General features: G+C 39.0%; 1 protein-coding gene across 1 annotated transcript in view; it reads left to right on the top strand.

Annotated features, from left to right (window-relative positions):
- The window catches only part of LOC122975162 (ankyrin repeat and BTB/POZ domain-containing protein BTBD11-A), a 199266-nt gene that overhangs the window by 62925 nt on the left and 110132 nt on the right, over positions 1 to 26209 (top strand). The gene's annotated exons all lie outside the window — the stretch shown is intronic.

Raw genomic sequence — 26209 nt, 5'->3', positions numbered from 1 at the left:
GTGCAAGGTGCATTGGTCAGTGTTTTTACCTCAATTCTACCAAGAAAATGGTATTTACTGCACATTTATTGGTGCCATTGTTTAGTAACACTTTATTTTAAAGCAAGGCAAGTTTATTTGTATAGCACATTTCAACAACAAGGCAATTCAAAGTGCTTTACCCGAAACATAAAAGGCATCAAGACAGAACATAAAACCAACACAAGGACACATAAAAAGACATTTAAGTACAATTAAAAGGTGTTCAATTGGAAATAAAAATAAGCTAAAATAGAATAAAACAGGAGAATAAAAGTAACAGTGCAGTATCAGATGTTAATGAAAATCTACAAATTTGGTTTAATAAAAGGCAGTGGCACATAGAAAGGTCTTCAGCCTAGACTGAAAAGAACTGAGAGTTACAGCAGACCTACAGTTTTTGCACAGTTTGTTCCAGATATGTGGAGCATAAAAAACGAACGCTGCCTCTTCATTTAAGTCCTATACTTATCTGTCATCTGCTTAAAAGGAACTGATATGTAATTTTAAATGCATAGGAACGTTTCTGAGATGGATGGTTTAATTTGATGCTAATTATATGGAAAACAGACAGGGTGATCAATTGGTGCACTTCCATTTAATTAGAATTAATTGACCCCTGTCCTGATCAGCTATTGTCATAGCTTAGAAACCGTAACTAGGCACCGCCGCAGGCCTTTCAAGCATTGGATTTCTTTACATTTAAGTGTGCATGGAACTGGAGTAAGAGAGAGACACCATAAAGTGTTTGGAGCGTGGTGTTTTACTTTTAGTCTTTCCAAAATCAACAATACAAGAGTAAAAGTGTAAGGAATTGATCAAACTGTGTTTGTCTGCTTGAACATGAGCTGTAAACACATATCCAGCTAACTAGCTCACTACGGTAGTAATCTAACCCAGAGTTATGTCCGAGGCCAAGGACCATCTCATACATAAGTCCACCCAAAGTACTACCTGAGATAGTTTAGTCTTCATCCTAAAGGCCTGCTGCTGTCATTGTAACATGCATATGTGCCATACAAGAATTGAAGCTGATGTAGGCAATTATGCCACATTCATGTCATATTGGAGTTACCGTAATTATGAGTTTCCAATCTGTAAATAGCGTTTGTGTCAACCGCCAAGTAGTAATTATGACCGGGAAACTGGGATGTATCTTACTTGGCACTTAATAATACAGAAATGCTTGAAAACCAAATAAACATGGTACCTTAAGCATCCAAAGTCCATCATTCAATATCATTAAACCCAAATTTAATCAATATAATGTATTTTTTTTAATACGAGCAGCTCGGTCATCATACAACGTGTTATAAGGACATGCCAAATAAAGCTTTACCCACCAATCTATTCCCTGATATCAAACAAATTGGAGCACATACAGTACAGGATGTTCATTATGATGTTGGAGCATCTGTTTCAAACATTCGTTTTCCAGCTCTGTCAGTTGCATTTCCAAAAAAAAACCTCGCCAGTTAGGATTCCCTTTAGCGGTTATGGATGTTGCTGTTACAGAGTATTTCCTGTATTTGCTTTAATGTGTCCTCCAGGAGGGATTTGAAGCTTTGATCCTGACAGCCTCACTGTGCTCTGGCCACCATCCGAAATTCTTGCCCACTAAGTGCCAAAATACGAACAAAAAATTGGCTTTGGCGAAGAAATAAAATGGGGTCACCAGCTAATCGGGTGGTAATTTATTCTCAGAATGACTGCCAGGCTGAAATCACTGTTTTCTATGTTCAGACCAGCTGAAATCATGTAGGAAAAACAATATGACCGTCACTGTCATTATGATGCGGATGTAAGGCAACTATTACATCAAAGTCTGAAATAGCTGCAGCGTTATTTTCACTCCACAACATAAAGGTTTTTCAGCAAAACAAACAACATTTTTGAGGACTTTGCTGTTTTCGTGAGAGATATGCATGATGCAGTTTAATGGCCGATATGTTTGGATGGTAAATTTCACAGTTTACCTGCAACTGGCAGATGGGTCAGAAAGTAAATTTTGGGTATTGGCTTCATCTGTCGGGCATCGTGCCCTGCAACAGGGTGAAATTAGCATGATGAATGCAGCTGGGCTATTTATCATAGCAAGAGGCTCTCTATCACAGTGTAATTACCACTCTGCCAATGGTGGCTCTTCACACAGATGAACAGAGAGAGCTGTAGATTCACAACCTTGGACTGACCGGTCATATAAAATGTTTGTTGTCGTGTTCGTCTGTCTTTAGTGGTCAAAATTTCAGTTTTTTAAGTCATTAACAGAAAGAGACACTTGTGGCAAAATAGAAAGACAGTTTGGCTTGCCTGAAAATGGTGTTTCAGTTCCTGTCAGTTGGATATTTAAGGTGTTGCCAACAGCTGCTGCGGTTGTGGTTATAAAACAGTGTCTATATAGTGTGTATGAAAGAGCAATCAGAGCAGGGAAGTCTTAGAAAAAACAAGATATTAATGCAAAAAGTAAAAGAAGGGTAAAGCAACCCTACAGCAGATTATACTCATTCAAGAACTCTGGCTTATTATTTTACAATCACAGGTTGGCTGACTTCACCGTCTGCTTCCAGTGACATACCAGATGCCAGATAGCTCAGCTGCAGGCTAGATGTCATTTAAAAGTAGACGGATTATCAGGATGTGCGACAAATGCTGACAGGTTGAATTCTTACAGCAAAACAATTCATGAATGAATGAAACTTATAGTAAATGACTAAATCGTTTGAGTTCAGAACACCCACCTACTTTTTTTGACTAAGATTAATGACTAAGAGTAAAATGATACACAACACTTAGCTAAATTAGTCACTTCAGGCAATCGCCAATTAACATTTCCATTGCCTCACTACTTTTACCATATGTAAATACAGTACGTATACTGTGAATCGCATTTGCATCAAGCTGATCGGTACGCAGCAGAAGAAGAAGAAGAAATCTGCTCTCTATACATTGACATATACAGTAGCTGTAGGAAGATGATAAATCATACTTCTACTTGCTGTGATGAAACTATAGCTTGTATATAAACCAACAATTCCACCCTTAGGTTTCATTATGATAGACTGAAAACACCTAAAGATTTCATTGTCCGTGTATATTGACGCCTGATGAAACCTTAAGAAATGATTACATTTGTGAAATAATTGTCTAGTGAAAGTTTTGTGAATCTCAAGACATTATCTTCTGACTTTTGTGAGACACAAAGATGTATGACTTTGGCTTGCATAGTGCATGAGGTGTTACTGTTAACACCTGTATCCCAGGTGGGATGGTATTTCAACCGGTGACCTCAGCCAGCTGGAGTAATGGTTGAAATGGTGCAGCTGCTGCACAGAATTTTTTTTTTTTTTTTACAGTGAACGTGATTTATCATTCAACCCCAGAGGAATGGAAAAAAGAGTTAACATTTCCCCTGATGTGAGACGACGACATTAGAGGAGTTTTGTTCAGCTCACTCTTCACTTCCCACCATTGTTCATTATTTTCATTTATTCTGAATTCTTCCAGGCTAATCACATCCAAATAGCACAGCTAGATCTTGATTTGATTGGTGCAGCAGGGATCCTTCAGTCTTTTCTCCTCCCTCTCGTTTTTTTTTTCTCCCGTCTTCCCTCCTTTCTTGCTATAGGTTGTTAAAGAATCTGCCTGTAACCTCATGGTAAAATCCTGTTAGTATTCATGCGGCGGCTGCCCTCTGACTTCTGCATTTGTCATTTAAAGGGATATAATTAGCTAATGGAGTGTGTCTGACTCAGGTCAGTCAGTCTGAGGCAGAGTTCTAGTCAAAAGAATCAACCAGCCTCTCAATTCTATTTAGCCTGAATATGATTTAACTCGACGGATGTTGGCTGCTGTTGCATTTGCCTTTAAAGAGCCCCTTGAATAAATGAATGCCAGAGCACACAGAGGAGCAACTGCTGTAAAGGATACAATGAAGAAAACGCAATATATATTGAAGCTAAATATATTTATGTACTTTTTTTTATGACAGGCATCCAAAAAAAAAAATCCTCATGGACATCCAGTGTGCTGTTAATCACTAATTTTGTTTTCCCCCACCTGTTGACCTAAATTTCATCTCAAGAGTAACCTGTGTTTTGTTGCAGTGCAGCTCCACAGACTATAAGGCTTTGCACTTGTAAACAAAGTTACATAACATGTCAGGGCGCTACAGAGGGAGCCAAAATTCTGCAGAGCATTTTTTAAGAAGCATCTCTGAAGCCCGCTCAGTGAATAATTCAGAGCTGCTACCATGAAGATGCACAAGCTGCTGCTGCCCCTCGTCTTACGTGTTTGCTGTCATGTTTTTTCATGAAGGACAAGGGTACGCTGGCCACGGGGGGTTCGCGGAGAGATCCCCTATGCCAAGGTTACCACAGGCTTTTTGGCTGTAGAGCAAGAGGACTTAATCAGTTGGATATTGTTGGATAGTTGCCTTTTGAGGGTCAGTGATCAAAGTCATGGAGGCAACATGTACTGAAAGATGCAGGAAATGCATAAAAAGTTTATGAAAATGTATATAAAAAGTATTTCTGAACTTTTAGAGAATATATTTATTAGGCTTGTCATGCAGCATTTAATTCAAAGGGCCTACAATTTTCCAATCATAGCTTAACAACTGTAACTGGACACAGGAGGCCTGTCAAACTTTGGATTATTCATATGTTGAAGGGGTGTCTATGGGATTGTAGTAAAACCAAAACTCTGTATCTAAAGAGTTTGGAGATTCGTATCTCCTCTTAAGTCTTTCCAAAACCAAAAATAGGAGAACGGAAAAGGAAAAGGGAAGGAATTAAACAGTGCGTCTGCTAGTAGTAGTAGTTTTACTACCTATAGGAGTAATGTAGTGTGTTCTTCCAAAGCCAGGGAAGTTATTTCCCCACTGTGGGGAAGCTGGTTGTGGATGCTATCAGAGTTATAGGCTAATATTAGCCGCTCTTTCCTGGTCTTTATTGGATTTGGGAAAGTTTACACTCCATTGACCCCAGCCAATGTTACTAGCGTTACGTTAGCAAAACACATCGTCCTAGTTAGTCCTCATCTTAAAAGCTTTTTCTCTTGAAATGTTAAATATAAAAACATACAGTTTGAAAATATGAATAAGCATGTAAGCTTAGCCAAACTAGCTCTACACTGCAGTACAAGAACAATAATGTATCTTTTAAATAGATCAATAACAGGTAAGGATGCTAACTTTTTGCATGAGACATACAATTTTAGCCTCAGTTTTCATAAAGTGCATAGTTATCCCTATCACAAGACTAAAAAGTTAGCCAGACAGTGTTTTCAACCAATTTATGGAGGTAACGCTAACTTAATTAGCTATTTAGCGACCACTGATAAAATCTTCCAGGGACAGTTGTCGTTTCAGACAGCAAAAACAACGGTTGCAGCCATAGCAACAGTAACTAACTGGCCATTTGCACATATATGTTTATTTTTTATGTTTATTCCTTATGGGCTGCAGTATGTATTTAGGTTGCTGTTGTGAGTGAATTAGATATGTCAGTGAATTTATGACCTAGATGTTCAGGGTTTTGCCTGTTCTGCTCATACACCGAGCTTGTTGGAAGACTTGAAGCACTCAGGAAGAAGCCGGTCTCTTCCCAGAATGCCCCTGTGGCCTGACTGTGGCCCTGCACTGGGCCGGGCTGTCAGCCTTCCTCACATCAGCGGGGTGAGGCGGGCAAAACTGAGAGGTCACGGTTGGACAATCTACTGTCTACGTGTCTCGCCGGGACTCTGCCTCCCTCACATAACTGTCTGAGAAAAGATTAAGAGGTGTGTGTGTGCGTGTGTTATTGCATAAGTGCATGTATTGAGTAAACAGGATGATACTTAAACCATAAAACGTCTCCATCTTAACTCGTGATTATGACTTAAAATCAGAAAAATCTTCCGCTGGGTTGAAGTGTCTCTCTTTTCCTATTAGATGTAAAGCCTCCCTGACATGTTTCTAGTGTTTTCCTCAATGAAGTGTCATTTTCTCGATAGTAGTGCAGTGATGTGTCTCCGGGATATAACAACCAGTGAGGACACGGAGGTTGTGTCCTCTGCTCTCCACATCCACTTCCATTTTTCACACCGAGCTGAGATTTAACTTGATTTTGGAAGCAAAGTGAAGTGGAGCTTTTTTATATTTTCTCAAATTTCAACATTCAAGTCAAGAGCCTTTTCAGTAGGGGTGTGACAGTACATCATGAACGGTTCAGTGCAAAATGTCAGTTTGCTCTATAAATGAAATAGTTTCAGTCTTATTAGTCTACACTTTCCATTTCTCATATCAGAATACAATCCAAAGATGATTTGGGCATCAGTTTGCATCAGCGAAAGAAAGCAGCCCAGTGAAATTCCTTCACGTGTCCTCGAAAAACACGTTTGGTGACACAGTGAATGCTTACGGGTCATGTTGTGGCTACTATTCGTTTAGATTGTTGCAACACAGATACAGAGGGCTGGTGTTGTTTCTCATTTGGGAGAGCAGAGTTGTATAAAACTAGATGAAACACACATCTAAAATAGGCTAACACTATCTCTGTTCCCTCAAAGGTAAACACTGTCAAGGACTCATCTTATATTCGGGCCAATATGGTAATTTGGAGCAATACTGATACATTGCTGTTTGTGTTTTACTAGATTAGCGTATCAAGTGCCTCCACAGCACAAAATATGACCCATGAGTGTGAGAGAAATGTTCTCTTTTGTTTTCTCTCCACTGACCCAAAATCACTGTGATCCAAAACTGTGAAGTCCAAACATGAATGTTAAATTTGACTAAAACCAGCAACTCTGCACAATATCACCCCTACGGCATTTTAACCTTATGTTATGTTCCTGAAACAAGTCTAGCGGAAAAAAAAAAAAAGAATTATCTAATCAAATTCATTTCTTTTATAATGCCAAAAAAAATGCTTCTAGCAACAGATGGATAAACAAATCTAATGTGCCAGATCGTGCATTTATTCTTCCACTTTTCCACACTGACGGACAAATGCATCCTGTAGAATTACACCCGTAGGTGCACTGAATATATTATCCTCCGCGAGGTATATCAATGCTTTTTTTTGCGCCCTAACAAGCTCTCTCCCTCCTCTTGCGATGACATAAACCTTCTCTTTTATCTCATTGCTTGTCCAATCTCTTAATTATCCTCTGTTGCTCAGGCAGCTTTTTTTTTTTTTTTTTTTTACTCTTCAGACAAGTGATCCAACAGATAAGGCAGCTGAGGGATAAAAGATCGATTGGAGTGAAGCGCTGCTGCAGGGGTTGAATTAGAATTTGTCGCAGTCCCCCCCTCTCGCTTTCACTTCACAACAGATCATCTGACACAGACACACACATACACACACACACACGCAGAGAGACAAATACTCACATAGAGAGGCAAATTAAATAAAAAAAAAAAAAAATGGCGAAACAGTCAAGTGTGAGAAGAAAAGAGCTTCTTTCCTTCAATCTCTCTCTGTGAGGTGTAAGAGGGCTCGACATCGCCGATATGTTTCTTTAGAGGGGCGAGGCGTCGCTCTCTATTTCTGAAGCAATAAATTAGACAGCTGTGGCGTGTCCGGCGGAGGTATTAATCAGGAATTGTTGCCCCTATTGGCTTCACTGAGTCAGTATTGAGTCTCCTGAAGGGGATCAATTGAATCAGCTGTGACTCGCAAGGTCTCACATTGCAGTGATCAGGGAGTCGTCGCAGCTTGACTTGTGGATTTAGAGAGGGAACGGCAACGACTCCTTAGGGGGATATCCAGGAAAATTGGGGCTTTTCTCAGAGATTTGAATTCGCTCTGAAGATTTTCATTTCTCTGGATTTTGAAATATGCTCTGTTAAGCTCTCATATTGAACTAAAGAAGAGAGGGAAAAAAGGACAGTGTCATTTCAGCAATGACAGTGAACAATGGCCTTTTTAAAAAGGCGATCATAGAGTCCTTCTGTATGGTCCTAGACACCTCTCTGAGATGTTTTTATGTAACATTATAGACTTGTGTTAGATCTTGCCCTGTTCATTCACCTCGTGTACTGTAGTGCATAGGTTATTGGTGTGTGTGTGAGTGGGTGGTCCTCTTGGGTGGATTCAACCTCAGACAGAACAGCCTGTGTCTTACAAGGTTTTCACACTAAACATACAAGCACAGCGCTGCAGAGGAAAGATATTGTCTCTAAAGGAACGGAAACAGAAAGTCACTTTGACCTTGATTTTCTACCAGGTTCTTTTTACACTGTATAGTTGTTTGCTATGATTATTTTGGGATAATGGGTAATTCATTAATTTGACACACAAAGATCAGTTTACTAGTCATGTGGAGTTGTACTCAGACTGTGAAAACAGCTGTATAGTGTCTTCTGTGGCTCTGGTGGGAGCTTTCAATGGACAAAAAGACAATTAAATGTCCATGAGATTGTGGATACCGGGTACGACAATTTGTTGACAAGTTGATTAGTCGATCAACAGATAATTGATTATTGCATTTATCAAGCAAAATGTCTAAACTTTGCTGTTTCTAGCTTCTTAAATGTGAGGATTTGCTGATTTCCTCTGTATGTCTTATGATTGTAAATTAAATATCTTTGCGTTTCGGTCCGTTGGTTTGATGAAATTGAATATTTTAAAGACGTCACCTTGGGGTTCTGGGAACTTGCGATGGGAATTTTTTCCACTATTTTCTGACATTTTCCAAATTCTGGTTAAGATGAAGCTCAGATAGCAGCCAGCAGTTGAATAAATTAAGATTGTTTTTTGTGATGTTGAGCTCTGAAGGCATCGACGTCGGTATCTAGATTATTTACAGATTAAACATACTTTGGTTTAGACTTCACCAGTTACAAACCACTTAGTCGTTTCTGGGGTTGAAGGCTGGTTAGCCTCAAACCACATATAGAGCATCGCCATAGTTACAGTTCATGATCTGTGTCGTGCCAACCTGCCAGCTGCATCTTCTACAAATAAACTTTCCTTAAATGTTCATATTGATTTTAAAGAGAGAAGAAACATTCACTGCTCATAATCCAAATGGTTATTCCTACAATATCTGCACATGGCAGCTATACTATTGTCAGGATTTGCATGAATTCAGGGTTTTATGACGACTTTTCACAATATTTGCAACATTGGCACTGAACATTGCACGATGCATGAAATCAGTGTTTTGTAAATATGTTAAATATAAACATAATTATGCACTATCACCTTGCCTTCCAGTCTGCAATTAACCTAAGCTCGACCCAGCGGCAGTCACTGCAGCTCGCCTGATAATCAAGAGTGAAAAACAATCTCAACAGCCGCTGCAGTGATGAGCGAGGCAGGAGGAGTGATTATTGATCTTGTGAGGGTTGTGATGGCAAAAATCATTCAGCCCATCCAGCCAGAGTGGACACTACCTGCAGGCAAACACGCATCGATCTCACTGTACCAGCACAACTGTGCTTTCAGAAATATTATCTTTTAAATCACACCTACTGACACAGAAACACTTTAGTTCAGCGTGTTTAAATATTCATCGTTTACAGAGCTGGTTTGCAGTTGTAAAAAAACAAAACAGATATGTTGAGTTCTACCAAGAAGTTTTTTAAAGGTATAGTTTTGCATAAATCTGATGGATAGAACACTTAAACGAGCTTTAGTCTAATTCAATTACTCCATTAAATCTGTCGTTTTTATCATGAGCCCTGGCGTAGGCTGTAATTTGAGTTAAACTGTGCAGAGCTGACAAAAATCTTCACAGTTTTTGATCAGTGGTGCAATTAGAGCACAAAATAAAGAGGCGGAATAAAACGAGGATGGCTCCCTGCTTTTATTCTTTCATTACCGAGAAAGTTTGGCAAAGATGCAAGACTAAATCAACATATTTAGCTGAATCTGGCTCAAATACATGCAAATACACACGGGAAGTTAGTGTATAGTATGTACAGTGTAATACTAGAATTTCACCTGCATTTAGAGCTGTTGATCTATATGAAATAATACTTAGTCTGGTTTGCAGCTGAGAGTTTCGTTATCCTTTGATGTTGTTTCAAAGGCTTTACCACCATTTTTTCATAACACTCTGAGAGAAATACTGCACAAGACTTAAAGCATGCAGATAAAAATCTCTTTGTTGCGTAATCTTATCTGTAATTGACAAAATAAAGTGGCTAAAATTAATGTTTGTGTTCTAACAGAATCATACTACTTAGGTAAATTATAACAAGTGAAAAATGTCTGCAGTAGAGTCAAGTATTTCATAAAATCGAGTTTCATTTGTCATACACTGTACAATCCTGTTTCAAGATATAGACACAAAGATAAATACTAGATTACATTTTTGTTAAGAAAATTAGATTTTTAGGACTCCATTATAGACAAGAACGAGCTGATAAGATGGAGACTTTTTGCAGCGTGGTCATACTAAGCATATGATCATCTAATAGAGCAGTTGCTGTGTCTTATGAGCTGGTGGCAGAGGTGAAAGAATGATCTTTATAATCCTGACCTACCCTGGCATCAGCGGCTCCTGTCAGCTGGAGTTATGGTCCAGGTTTATGGGGGTATCCCTGTGCTTTGGCTGGGCCCCCAGCTCCCTCCCCTCCCCTCCCCCTCCCTGCCTTAGATCAGCCTGCGTCTTTATGAGCTGTCTCTACCCTGTCTACCTCCCTTCATCTCACAGCAGCCATTAACAGGGGCAACTCTGGCTCCAGCCTTGCATGGCAACACTGCTGTCTAATCCTGCTGCTGCTGTTTGGAGGGATGAGGCTGACTGCTGGAGCGCCGCTCGGGGAAGACGGGAGGGAGAGACGGTCACTGTGTCTCCTGAGAAGAAGAGGAAATATGTTATTTTCCTTTTGTTGTTTAACAAAAAAAACACACTTTGTAGCCTTTAGAGCTATTAATGTCTGTACTGTACAGTTCTTACAAAAGCATCAGCCGTCTGTAGACAGAAACCTCTTACCTCTGTGTATTTCAATGATAGAGTATGAGCCTACAATAATAGCAAACCATTGATTTTATATGACTTTGCTTTTCCTTTTTTTTACTCCCTATAAATGCAGGACTGACAATAATCTGTCTGTACAAACAGTTTTCTCTTCATTATCCTCTATCCTTGGCTGCAAGACTTTATTTTTCTCGCTGTAGGTCAGAGGAAACTTTAATCCGAGCCCTGAAATGTCAAAAACAATTACAGCCCACATAAGTGAATTTTTTTTTGGCTGAATTTGGAGGTCTCTTTGCATCTGGTCAATGTGTGTGCATTTACTGCATAGCAGGATGAGAAAAGCCCTCTTAATCGGATTATTATACAAAAGCACGCTGTTGGAAGCAGAGCTTGGTAATTAGCAGTGTTTTAGCAGAATTCAATAGTCTATTAAATATCCTTGTCAGTCTGTCTGTGGTATCTCTGTGTGCAATCCAGAGATAGCTACAAACCAATGATGGTTAGTTAGGAAATGCATTTTATTTGTTTAAGGGCTGCACAAATCATATCAATCCACAGGTAGGTCTATTTCCAATGACTGCCAAAATGACCTATATGAGTGTTTTCAACGCCCTCTAGAGGACAGATGGGGACGACCCACAGGACTGTTTTAGAAAATAATGACGTTTTATGGTGTGACGACGCTGTGGTTACGGTCTGGTTTAGGTTTAGGAACAAAAACCACTTCGTTATGGTTAGGAACACCCTTGCTGTGGTGAATCATGGTGTGAAACACTGCTTCTTGTGAGGAAAGACACACCCGAGCCGCGGCGAATCGCGGTGTCTTTAGCGGGGAAGAACACTTAGTTGGAGGCGGGATGCGGTCTCCTGCAGCAAAGGCCAATTTTTGCCTTTTGCTTCTTTTTTTTTTTTTTTTATCTTTATTGAATTTCACAATAACATGATTACAAATACAATATATCAAACAATAAAATGCAACCAGTGCTAAAGTGCAGACATCTCTGATAACCATCTAGCCATCCTCCCTACACGCCTCCTCCTGATAGGAAGTCACTTTATATTGACGTCACCTGAACAGCGTCACTTCCCCGGGACATAATTACAACAGCTACTAGATGGCATACACGTAACCATACGTCATTTTACCGGCCAGAATAATGTTGTTTTTCTTGTGAGGACGGGCTGAGTTTTATTGTCAATGGGCCTCATGCATGAATTTTGTATTTTTTCTGTGAGATTTACTAATCTAATCGTACTAATATCGAAGTGTTCCACGTCGTGACCGCCAAACCACCTCTTAACTGCAGAAACCTGCTTTTAATCACACATTTCAACCTGATGAATGCCACCTGTTCATGAAGTGATGTGTGTGTGTGAGATTTGACATTAACATAATCCACGCCCCCCCCCCCCCCCAAATTTCTATGTAAGGCTACCTGTTCTGCTCTATTTGTAGTTAACTGTCATTCACAAAAATTTAACCAATGAGTGAAAAGAAAGAATACACACTGCAGAGCGTGAAGTCCAGCAAATGAAAACAACTTTAAGTGTCAGTAGTCATATTCTGATCCCAAACTTTTAGAAAATATTAATAAGCTGCCAACGACATGTCATCAGAGCAGGACCGTACTGTTTGACATGAAGTTAGATGCTAAAAATGCATTGATATGGTCCCCCTCTGTGCCTAAATCCAACCAAACCTTAGCCATTGTGTCAGATCATAAAGCATTTTTTTGTAACAGCGTTGTTGTCCTGTCGAGAGGGCATCATTTCATTTGGAGGACTTGTTATCCATGATTGCATACAGGATGTGCCAGAGGACTAGTACATGAGAATAACAGTTTTCTGGGCATTGTTCACTTGAGTGACAGCCCTGGAGTAGAAGCTGCTCTTGAATCTGAATGTGTGAGTAAGATGTTCCTGCCGCAGTGTGAGAGATTAAAGAGATGATTGCTGTGGTGAGTCAGGTCAGTCGGCGTGAGTTGTAGATGGCGTCAATGTCAGGCACTGATGTCTCGAGCAGTTTGGATTATTTGCTGTAATGCTTTCTGGTCAGTTAAATGTCAGACAGAAATGAAAATTGCCTGTCTTAAGTTCCCAGAGCCCAAGGTTTAGCCTTGAAATTGTTTTTTTTTTGTCCAACCAACAGTCTGAAACTCAAAGATATTCAATTTTTAATGGTTTAAAAAAGAGAAAAGCAGCAAATCTTAACATTTGAGAGACTGGAAATAGCTCATGTTTGCTTCTTAACTTAAATTGTCTGTCAACTGACTAATCGATCAGTTGACTATTCATTTCAGCACTAATTGATTTAACTTGGTTGGTGATCAGCAGATTGTGACTTTAAATTTGCTGCCATAGGTCTGTGGATATCAGTATGTGGCCACTTGGTAATAAAAAAAAGCCAATTTTAATCAGTGGGCTTCCCTGAACAAGACCCGATGTGTTAAATTGTTCTCTCCTGAAAAATTAAAAATCAGCAGGATGCCGTCGCAAGGCACCAAGGTACATGGCTGTCTCATTTTCTTCCCACAAGCACTCCACACATACCACACTCACTCCTATGGATTTGTTATCACACTCTGTTATTCTGCACCTGTCACCCCGACTGTTAATTATTCATGGTTAATAACCACCTGCATGGGCTTCGTTTTGGCCCTGACATTTCATTAGCTAATATCAGATGCCTTCATTTGTTTTCTGAAATCACAATTCAGGATATTAAGTTGGCTGACATTAGCTTCCATGATGAAAATTATCTGATGAACCTTGTAAATTGTAAATCATGTAATATTTCACTCACTGGAAGTGTAATTCCAGGTGTAGGATTTATTGCTTAGTGCATATTTTGTCCCTATAGTGTTTGACTTTCCGTTCTAATGAGATCTGGGGAGGTTTGCGTATATGTATCTCTCTTTTCATGTCCATCGACTGGGCTGAACTGTTATCATTTGATCAGATGTACTGATAAGCCCTAAAGAGGAGGGAGCCATGTAGAAATACTGTAGGCATTAAAGAGTAAAGAGGAAAAGAAGAAGAAATGATAAGTATGATCGTTTACAATACATTACTACTCCTAAATCTGCCATCTTACTATGCTAACATGCAATGACAGTATTAACATGCTGATATTTAGCAGGTTATACCATTCGTACCATGTTCCCCAGCTTAGTTTAATGTCTTAGCATGCTAGCATTCGCTAATTAACACTAAACATAAAGAACACTTGATGCTGATGGGAATGTCATGAGTTTTGTATTGTAGGTATTTGGTCATCAACCAAAGTATCGGACAAATTGAAATTTTGGCCCGATGGTGGCGCTGGAGGAATAGTCAGGGTATCACCAAATTTTGTGCCAATCCATCAATTAGATGTTGAGATACTTCACACCTTGTTATACCCCTCTCCCCCTCCATCCCTCCCTCTTTCTCTCTCAACCCAACTGGTCAAGGCAGATGGCCGCCCACCAAGAGCCGGGTTCTGCTTGAGGTTTCTTCTTGTTAAAGGGGAGTTTTTCCTTGCTGCTGTCGCCAAATCCTGCTCGTGGGGGACTTGTTGGGTCTCTGTAAATTAAAGAGTACAGTCTAAACCTGCTCAATGTGAAAGGGGACCATGGTTGTTTTGTTGTGATTTGGTGCTATATAAATAAAACTGAATTGAAATAAAGGACATTACTTCTTGCATTGGCGCTGAACATCGGCGTTGGACGTAAATTACAAGGTGTGAACTCAACCAATATGGATGCAATTAAAGGGTTAAAGTCTTAAAGTGTTTTGTTCCTGTGATAATGGCAGCTGAAATTACAATTAAACTAGTTTTCCTTCTACTGGTCATTGCAGTCATACAGAATGTTTACCTTGTCCCTAATCAGGATGATTAGGGCTGCAATTATTTTCATCATTGATTAATCTGTCGATTACTTTCTCGATTAATCGATTAGTTGTTTGGTCTAAAACATGTTGTGGAAAATGCCAATTGATACTTCCCAAAGCCCAAGAGGCAAACTAAGACTTCTTGTTTTCAGTCCACAAGCCAAAGATATTCAATTTACTGTCACAGATGACTAAAGAAACCAGAAAATATTCACATTTATAAAGCTGAATATACAGAAGTTTAGTGTTTTTTCTTTAAAAAATGACTCAAAACAATGAATTGATTATGAAAATAGTTGCCGATTCATTCTCTGTCAATCGACTTATCAATTAATCAAGTAATCGTTGCAGCTCTAGAGGAGATAGATCGCTGAATTAGAGAAGGGCATTCCCAGCTTTGTATCTAGTGTGGGAAAAGCAAATTGAATGCAATCAGTTTTGTAATCTGGCTAATGAAGACACATACTGTACGTAAATGCCGCCATTGACAAAAGAAATATACAATCTTAATTAACTAATTAGTTAGAATATTCGTGCCAATCCTCTTCTCACAATTGGGGTTTTCGCCAAAAAGAAGGCACAATACTTCAAGTTAGTGAAGTCCTCTGACAGTGTCACTCCCTGTCCTCTTTTTAGTAAGTAGCAGTCAATATCAACCATTCCAGTTGAACAAACATCGTCACTGGTGTGGGTATCAGATCAATCTGCTCTTTCTACGGTGCATGAGTCCCACGGAGCTTCCGCTACAGTGACGCCGATCTTGCTGTGTGTTTCCTTTCATGCACACAACAATCCACTCTGAGCACTTGAGAGGAGGTGGAGAAGGAAGCGTGTCTCTGATTAAAGTAAGCTCCCTCTGAGTTGTGACCCAGCCTGACCGTGGCAGCACTCCAGATCTGCTGATGAGGACGCTTCGGTGCAGCAGGCAGTCTTTCACTCTCTGTGGGCCGACAAGGGGGTTTTCTGTCGGAGGCGTAGCTCCTCTGTCTATAAACATTTTCCCCGTCAAGTGCCGGCCTCTAATTCACCTGGCAGCTCACGCAGCATTATATAAGACATCTCAGTGTTTTTACTGTAAAAGTGAAAGCCCTAACCCTGCGTGCCGTGGGGGCTCATATGAATCAAGCAGCAAAAAGGATCAGCGGAAGTGCTCAGACTTAAAGGACACTAATATTGAGGAAGACCCTAAAATCAATATAAACTCAAAAATAGATTTTTTTAAGCACAGTCATCGCACAGGAAACCGTTGACTTTTAATGAGAAAAAACAAAATATTTCTTTTAATTAGAAAATGAATTAATATATGATTTTAGATTGTCCTTGTCCTGTAATGTAATAACACGCATCAGTACCTTCCAAATAATTTGTGCAGACTAATTTAGATTTGGCATTGGGGGGCCGCACTCAATTTTGAGATGAAAAGTTTAAAAATTCCCCAGAGCAGTTTAAAAACTTTAATCAAGCTCCAAGTTAAAATCCTGCTGTGCTTTTAATTTCCCGGTGCTAATGGTGGTTTATGGTCTCTGGCTTCTGACCTGTAACTTAAGAGGATATTTAGAAAAGTATAGTATGTTACAGGATCTGGATCTGTCACTGAGGATTAGCTCGTCGGCATGAACAGAAAACGTAAAAGAAAAACAATCAGAGCTGATTAGAGGAAAAATAGTGAAGTCATTGTTGGAGGAAACTCAGAAACAGATGGAGTTCTGTAGCAATAAATCAGGCGTACCAATGTTTTTGTTTCCCTGTGCACATGATGGAGACTAATAATGTTAGAAGTAAGTGATGATACACGTCGAGATGTCGTGACATACTAAAATAACTGGCGAGGTGAGGGTAAAGAACGCTGTGACGTGCACCATGATGGGAACAGTTCATCTACTGTTGCTATGGTTACCATTAGTCTGATACGTACCTTGTGCACTGATGTGTAACAGTGGTTAAACCAACTCTCCAAAAAAAACCCGGTTCCAACTGACTTCCAAAAGCATCAACTTCTCTCTAGAAATACTAAGTCAATAATTGTTTTCAACGAGTCATTATGGTCTCAATTGCTAAATTCAGGCCCTCTAATAAGTATGTTTATGGTCATGGAGGAAATTATGGCTTCGTTAACAAGATTTGAAGACTCATTTGCCTGCTGTGTGGGTGTTGAAGTTTAATGTCAGTTGATTTTGATACCTGCCCTGCTAGCACAATTTGGCTAACGTAGCTAACGATAGACCAAGTGTGCAGTGTTCCCAGTAAGCTAGCCTTAGCTAGAGGTAGCGGACCGAGGAAGCAGACTGCACTTCTTATTTGGAAGGTCCTGGCTCCAAACAGAAAAGATGGTGCCGACCATAATGCTGCAATGCAAACCAATGGGTGACATCACACCTCGCCACGTCCATCTTTATATACAGTCTATGTATAAGAGGCTTGGTGGTGAAGGAACTACTCCCCTTGGCATTTTGTTCAATAAAGAGTTACTGAAGGGGGAAAAAAGCTCTCCAAGCTAGCAAGAATGCCAACTGTCAGCAAAATAAACGTGGATGATGCAAAACTATCATACTGTAGCTAATAAGCCTCTGTTTTGGACTCTCCGGCTCTCTGATTTCCTGACAGTTGAAGTAGATGCAAAAACTTTTGACATTTACTTACCTTAAAGCAAATGCATTAAAAATGAATTGATTTCTCAATGAAATTTTGGCATTTTAAATGTTGGTGTGACTGAGCCTTAATGCAGTAATGTCAAGTGCTTCAAGGTGGGACAAAACCCTAAACACCAGCAATATACAGCTGTATATGTATGTTTATATACAGTAAGAGTTAACAGATCAGACAATGCAGCTACATTCAATAAAAAACTACACATCCAAACCAACTTCTATGTAAAAATGAGATGTATTTTTTTTCTGAGCACTTTAAGTGAAATAGTGATATTTATTTTTTCAGTGCAAGTATTGTCAGTCAAAACTAATCCACTTTCATTCATGGAGTAAATTATATCAAATTATATCAAATCTGAGATATCAAATTGCAGCTCAGCTGTATGAAATTGAATCAGCATAAAATCTTATTGCATCATTATTCATTACAAAAACCTACAATCAGCTTACCAAATATGACAAATTGTTATAGATTAAATGAGCAGCACTACATACGATAAAGTAGTTAAAATTCTCTTCTTTGCTAATGATTCGGTGGTGGAGGACTGAGGTGCTGAAGATAAATATTCTCCTCAGATTGTCATTCATCATGTCAGCCTTATCCATGCAGTTTCCATCAAGCTGGTTCAATGAGTTAAAATCTTTGTTCTTATCCTTTTTGTGGTGTAATAAGAAACCTGAAATACGCTTAAAGAAACTTTCAGTGCCAAGATAAAAGTGTGGTCTGACTGTGCCAGACATTTACCAATATTATTTATCTTATAATGCCAGATATCCGATCACATGGGGTCATGGTAACCCTAATTTAATAGGCTGTTGGGAAAGGCTGGAAGGAGGAATTATTGCTAATCTTAACAAAAAAGTATCTCTGGCTTCTTTGTGGTTTTATTGAAGTCCTCCTGCAAAACTTTTCTTGTAGAATTGCTAAACTAGTCCATAAAAGGCTCAAAATTACGGGAATCTCTCTCCCATCTTGCCCTCTTTGGCATTATCCTTTATTTTCAGCAGGAGGCAAACCATTAGTCAATGCTGAGTGGCAGAGCTCTAACATTAAGTGTCTGGGAGATAGGAAGATAGTTTCACATAGTAATCTGAAGGAACGCTATAACCCGAATGATGTCTCCTTCTTGCCTTATCAACAAATAGACTCCATAATTAAAGCTAAAATGCATAAAAGGGTGTCAATTGTGACAGAGAAGGGTATAGACGATAAGTTTCGGGATGTTCTTGCGAGGAAAAGATTGGTCTCTAGTATATATAAACTTGTGAGTCTTGAGAGAAACTTGAGAGTTACTCACCAACACAACTTTACTGGGAGAAGGATATAAGGGGTGGCAAGGAATTTATAATACTTCAATAATATCTAGGGTAAGGGAGAATGCTATGGTCTCAGACATATGCTGGCATGGCTGCAGTAAAAGAGGCACCCTGATACAGTCTGTAGGGATGCCCTGCAGTGAACTCCCTTTGGTCAGTGGTACAAACAAATGTCCTCAAAGAGATCCTCCAGGTTGATGTTTCTAAATGTCATATACTGACAAAATAGATGGGTTATCTGTAAGGAAAAGGAGATTTGTAACATTGGGTTGTCTTGCTGCTAAATGGAAAATTTTTATGAATCGGAAGATATGAACTCCAACCTGTTTTAGCTTGAGCAGTTGGTTGGAGGAGTTTATAGACTTAATAGGGATTGAAAGAGCTGCCGCCACACCTTGAACTGGGCCTAGAGGGATTGTGGGATACAATAAGGTCATATTTTATCGGATTATGTGTAATTGGTGCTTAATGTGATGAGTTACAACAAGAAGATTTTCAAGGATCTTACATTAAGTATTTATTTATGCCCCGCACGCTCGTCTTCATATTCCTGTTTGCTTTAGTGCACATATGTTGTTCTGGGTTTTTTGTATGTCATTTGTTTATGTATTGTGTATGTATGTAATATATGTGGAAGACAAAGAAGAAACAAACTAGTTAAAATTAGCTCCATCCCGACCAGCTGTAATATTTAAATGCTGCTTAAAGTCAAGAATTCAGTAATAATCATGTCATGTGTATAATAATATAATATACATATTAATATAACATTAATATAACTCTCTAAAATAAGTAAATGTTGAATGCAGGACTTAATAATCTACCTTGAGGATCCTTCAAGGGTTATAAGAAATTATTTCCAAGCTATCGCCCTGCATTTGACCTCAGTGCATTATGCATTCATTGACATTATAATGTCTCCCGCATGTCTACAATGTGTTGTCAGTATGCTGTATACATACGGCGGCACTTGTAAAACACAATTTGATTAGCTGTAACAGTGCCGTAGCCGTGCAGTGATATCATGTCGCCGTTTTGATCTGCTCTTATCTGTGCGGACAGGAAGGCGCTCAGGTCAGAGGTGGCAGATAACAAAGACTTTCTGAGGAAGACATCCAGTCTTTGATCAGACACTTTTTTGGCAAGCTGAAGACAATATGATAGAGCAGCAGGAGTAGCAGCACGCCGCTCCAGCTGCTTCTTGCTTGAGTCCTGCCAATTTAATACAGAGCCGTGCAGATGATCAAAATCTCTTCTGGTCATTAGGAAACTCCTTTTCTTTCTATTTAGAAACAAACTCAATAGCCTGTTTCGGACATGTGTGGTAATCTCTTGATTTGGTCTTAACGTTTTTGGACCTGGTCTCATCTTAGACTCATTCTCTTTTGAGATTAACAGCTGCTTTTCACAGCATTACTGCCTCTCTCTATGTCTCAAGTGTTGGTACTTAGAAACTTGACTCAGACTCTGAAGAAAACACTCTGAGGTGATCTACTATGTCAAAAATATTCCACAGTTTCAGATAGAGATGCACCTATACAGCACATTTCTCAAGTGTAACCCAAAACCACAGCAGAGAGATAGTCCCAATGTGGTTTGGAAGGATTATATATTCAACAGTTTCAGGCGTGTCGGTTTGTAAATCCTACAGTGAGACCTCCCTCACTCTGCCTAAGGAGCTGTCAGTTCACTTAAAAGAATTTCATTTAAATTGGTTTCAGTACAGTATGCTGTTTCAGGGGATTTTCTACTTTTTCCAACACTGAATTCTTTTACTTTTTAGCCAGACTAGTGCTGTCAGTTGTCAGTCAGTAGGTCCATTTGTCAATCTAGAATGAATTATCTGAATAACATATTCGATAGATTTACAATACAATTAGTGTAGAGATTGATGGCCGTTAGAGGATTAATCTTAAGTATTTTGTGGAACCCCTGACTAGACAGCTAGCACCATCTAGAGGTTCAAAGTTTCTACTTGTCCAACTTTTACGTCCATTATTGGACACCTTTTAAGTGTCATCAACCTTAGTTTTAGGCTACTGCTAACAAAGCATGCTACTATGCTTAGCATGAGTTACATACCAAATGTTGGCTTGTTACACTAAGCTATACCTTTGTATGTATGTTAACATGCTAAGATGTTAATTACCAACAAATTTTACACAGAGAACCCTATGAACATACTATTGTTAGCATGTATGCTTATGAACGTTAGCAGGCTAGCTAACATGGCCATTAACATTCAGCTCAAAGTTCAAGTCTTGCAAAGTCCATGTTTGAGTAAAAGTGAGCCAAGTCTCACAGAAAATCTATGGCCACAGTACAGGGGACACATGATTTTGACTTGTTTTAGGTAAACATATGGCCTCTCCTGAAGCACAACCCTCAGGCCAAACATTTTGTGTCTCATTAGTGGTAAATATTTAACAATATTATGTTGTTTCTCAATTACTACAGTCTCACAGGGCTGTTTGGCAGTAGACGTGGCCTTGTTAGAATTGTGTTGGCATGAGAACAGTAAAATATAAAGAAAGATAACAAATAAAAAGAAAAAAATACTGGCAGCTAAGATGGATACATGTAGTCTTTATCGTCCTAGGAGGGAAAATTGTTTTTAAAGCCTGCATGTGTGTACGTGTCTCACATGAAAAACATACAGATACACATCTCATGTAGACATATGATGATATTTACACATAATATACTACAGTATATACCCACACACACAAAATCTTATTGCAGCCAGATGTAAGTAATGTGGAGGGAGGGGGGTGACTGTGTCAAGCCTCAATTTTGAAACATTTAAAAAAAACATATGATTAGTATTTTACCATCCTGTCAAACATTATGTCCTGTTGCCCAAATTGACAAACCAAACCTCACTGTTATGTCCAAGATGAGACAGAATCATGCCACATCCTGAGTAAATATAGTATAAAAAAAGGAAGCACGTAGTACCTGAATTTGTTCAAGTTTGACATCCTTTAATTGAATTTAGATACGATACCATTTGTTTCAAGCCTCTGTCAGAAGTGCACTTCTGATGTGTTCATTATTGCTCTGTCAAGTTTCTGCTTCGGTGATAATATATCACATCAAAAGTCTCTTTTTTGTCAAATTCACTGTATTGTATTCATTCTGAGGGATTTTCTACAATAATGTGGGGATAAGGCTCTAAAAAATTGATGATGAAAAGTGTGGTAACGATCCTACTTGTCATTCTTCATATCAAACCAGCTCAGAATTTTCTACTTTGCGGGGATGAAGTTCAGTTGGCTTCGATTCCTAACAGCAAGTCATGATTTTTCTCACTTGACTCCAGTCCTCCTCGGACTGAGGAGAGAAGATATTTAATTACTCTGGCCAGCTTAATCAAGTACATGCTAATCTGGATTGATTTTGACTTTAACCTTAATTAATCTGGCTGTTCATCAGAAGGAAATCTCGACGGTCTCTATTTGTTCAACTGAAACAGACCATCACATGTCATTTATTCATTTAGCACTGCACTGAGACATTGAAAGGAAACTGCTGATCAGATTTTTACTAAAAAAAAAAAGTGAATTGCTGCATTTCTCCACTTTGTTAAGGTGTCGTACATGTTCAAACTTCTTGCTTCTTTGCTTTTTACCAAACTGATTAGTTGACATTTCTGGTGCAGCGCTGGTGGATGGAACCATTGTTGAGTTACAATATGCTTATTTTTGTCTTTTCTATTCGTTTTTATTTTCTCACGGGTGACAGTCGCTCCAAATGTGCAAGAGTAGTTTGTACAATGTAGTACGTGGAATAAAGAGCAGTACATAATCCTAAAACACAGCAATTAGGATGCTACAAATTACATTGGCATGTAAATAATCACAGTAATATATATTTTTTAGCCTGGTATCCCCATCCTCTCTGATGTTTCCTGCCACGCTTGAGATTTTACATTCAAATCCCAGTAGGATCAGATAGTAGAGTTATATAACTCCAGGATTTCAGAGATGTACAAAACAAACTTCCTGCCATTCTCCTTTACAGTGGAATTTTCGCTGTCATAGCGCCTGCTTCCTGTCAACGCCAAAATCCCACTGGATGTGTTTTGTGGAGGTCAGCATACTGTATTCGGGGTCAAAGTTCAATTTAGTTGAACTGACTGCTCAACTTGGCAGAAAATCAAGGCAGTGCGTGCAGAGAGCGCAGCTACTGTCACGATTCCTGTCACGGTCCTGTTTTATTTAGTTTCCTTTGGCCATTCTGCCTCTGTCCCGGCCTTCAGCCCCACTCTCTCCTCCCTTGGTTTTGCCGTTCTCTATCTGTCCGTACCTGTCCACCAGATACCCCTGGACTTTCTTACCAGGTTCCCACACCCATCTACTCACCTGTTGCCATTCCCTAGCTATCCTCACCTGCTGCTCATTACCTCATCAGTCTCAGAAACTTATACACTGGTCCTCTGCCATCCATTCCCTCCCAGATTGTTGTATACTTCCATCCACTTACCTTGATCCTGAACCTGTTCCTGATTTCCCTGCTTGATTATCTGCTACCTGTGTTTTTGACCTTAAGCCCGTTTATGACCTGCCTGCCTTGCCCCTTTTGGAACTTGTTTGCTTGTTTGGACTGCCTTCAAGTTGCAGGACTGTCAGGCTGTTTTTGGATTTTGGTTTATTAAAGGATCTTTTTATTCAAACTCTCTGCTTTTGTGTCTGCAGTTGGGTCGTCCTTCTGTTTGCCCGGTAAACAATCGAGACAAAAACAGGCTCTTTGTTGCCTTCAGATCAGAATACAGTTAATCATCTAACAAACTTCAGTTTTAATTTATTGCTGTAATAAAAAACATCTGTCTAATTTAGGGCTGCAACTAACAATCATTTTAATTATCAATTAACATGTCCAAAAATGGCAAACAATGGCCACCATAATTTCCGAAGGTGATGTCCTAAAATTGCTTGTTTTGTCTGACAGTGATATTCAGTATACAATGATATAAACTGAGATGCATGATAAGGGACTTTAATAATGAACTAATTATCAAATATTTTGTTTATTTATTTTCTGTCAATTGACTAATTTTAATGATTTGTCTACAGCAAATGATTTCATCCCACTTTTAGAATAAATTATTCTAGATGATACTTTAGCTTTCAAAGCTGTAAACAGTCATATCAGTGAGTCGGGCAGAATAACACAATGCAAAATTAAACAAGAAAATTACTGTTTGGATTAATGAAACAGATTTCAGGTGCATGTTTTTGCTGAAAGCAAAGCCAGATGATTGAACTGTTTTATTTAGTAGTAGCTGTGAGATAAATACAAAGAGCCAGTTATGATAATGTCTCTGTGACAATTACAGTGCTGAAACAATAGCTTATTTTTTTTTTTTTTATTCTTAAGGAACGCACACAAACATACACCAAACCTCCAGGGCCTTTTATTCACTAGGGCTTAGACTGCCATAAACCAGCATGCCAACAAATTGGATTAGCACAGCATTTAGAGAATTAAAACACACTCTGTGGAAAATTGATCAGGATGAAATGAGATACTTGAAAAGATCTCAAACTGCACACCAAACCCTGCCGCTTTTCTTTTCATCTTCGCCACCGAGATCCACGGTTAGATAATTCGCTCCCCAGAGGGATAGATCTGTATCTGGAAAAATAATATCTTCCCTTGACTACTTGATAAGTCTAATGTGGACAGATTTACAAGACATACTGTGGCTCAACCTCATGGATGGCTTTTAATAAAAAACACCTTTGTCACTGTAAATGCTGTAGAAAATAGCTTGTACACAACCAGGGGCTGCTTCTTCTCCTCCTGAGTGATTAATGGCCACTACTGAAAACACAGGCCACCCTTTTATTTTTTTTTTACATCAAATACAATGACCATGGTTATTTGAGGGATTTGTTCTATTTGGGCCTGCTGTGGTACTTTCATAGCAGCTCTCTGGCTCCAGTGTGTGTGTTTGTGTTTTTGCAGAGAGAGTGGGTGTTATGTAAAGCCTCCACCCATCCGGGGTATGTAGGGGCAGATCGGTAATAGCAGTGGATTTAGGACAGGAGTATAAGATGCAGGATGAGATCCTTCTGGAGCAAAGATGTAAAACCATCAAAGTGAAATATTTATACCCCATAGTTCAGGAAAGCTAATGGTGTCATGCCATTTGTTTTCATTTCCTGCTTGGATTTTCCAGCCAAGAAGCAATGTGTGTACAGCATCATTTTAAAACAGCTCTGAATTGGGGATTTACACCGCAGGCTTATCCAATATAGATACAGCAGCCTGTAAATTAACTTCAGGATAGTTGGTGTCACATATGAAACAGGTCATGGCCATGTCACACATTAAGTGGTGGTACTTCAACACCTTATGCAAATGAACAAAATCTAAAGGTCTTCATAGGTCACATGTGGAAAAAATATAAGATATAATAAGAAATTCATTCTATGTAAAGAGAATGAGAGAATTGGTGCTCATTAAAGGATGTACCTGTCTGGAGGTTTCACCAGAAATTCTGGGGAATTTACTGTGTGTTTTTTTGTGAATAATGAGGTGAGGCACTGGCAGTTCAAATTCATCGCACAAGCAGCCTACAGCAACTTTAATGGAGCTTTTTGTTTCTCACGGAGGCTCTCTGACCTCAATAAGTAAAACAACTCAAAAAGCACACAGGGCCCGTGTTTTGAAGTCAAATATGTCGCAAAAGTCAAGAAAAACATGAGGAAAGAGTTTCTTTTTTTTTTTCCCCTCACATGATATCCAACCTTGCCATGATATTTTATTTTAGCCACTGTTATATAAAACCTGTGTAGGACTGAAACAGATGCTTGTTCTAATTATTGATTTTAATCATTTAGTTTATAAAATGTCTAAAAGTAACATGTTCATTTTGTTTGTTTTGTTCAACCGACGGTCCAAAGACAATAAATATACAATGATATGAAACATGGGAAACAAGCAAATCCTCACATTTGGAGTATTTTTGAAGTATTCAGTTTACTAAAACAATGTGGTGTCACAGGACTTGTAGGCAACATCCTTCAAGAGACTTTTATAGACAGTGCAGAGATACATTATAGACAGAATAAATATTAAAAAAACCCAAACACATATTAGGTTTCTACAATTCTTTTACAAACATCCCCCTGCCACACCCGCTTTCCCTCTCCAAAAGCCACATCCTTGGCTTCTGTGCTGTATATTTATATATATACATGACATAGAATAGTACAGTATGTATAGGATTATATATATATAAGGCAAAGAAAAGCAACACATGGAATTGGTGAATTTGGGGCTTTTTGCCTGAAAATGTCACAATAGTGGCTAATTGATTTTCTGTAGGCAGCATCCTTCATTAGTGTTGCATCATCTATAAGTCTTAGAGTAATATAAAAAAATAAACATGCATTAGGTTGCTGCAAAAATCATCCCTCTGCTACCACCTCTTT

The sequence above is a fragment of the Thunnus albacares genome, chromosome 23 (genome assembly GCF_914725855.1).
Source record: "Thunnus albacares chromosome 23, fThuAlb1.1, whole genome shotgun sequence".
Lineage (NCBI taxonomy): Eukaryota > Metazoa > Chordata > Actinopteri > Scombriformes > Scombridae > Thunnus > Thunnus albacares.
Note: the sequence above shows the minus strand (reverse complement) of the source record. Positions and strands in the feature narration are given on the sequence as shown.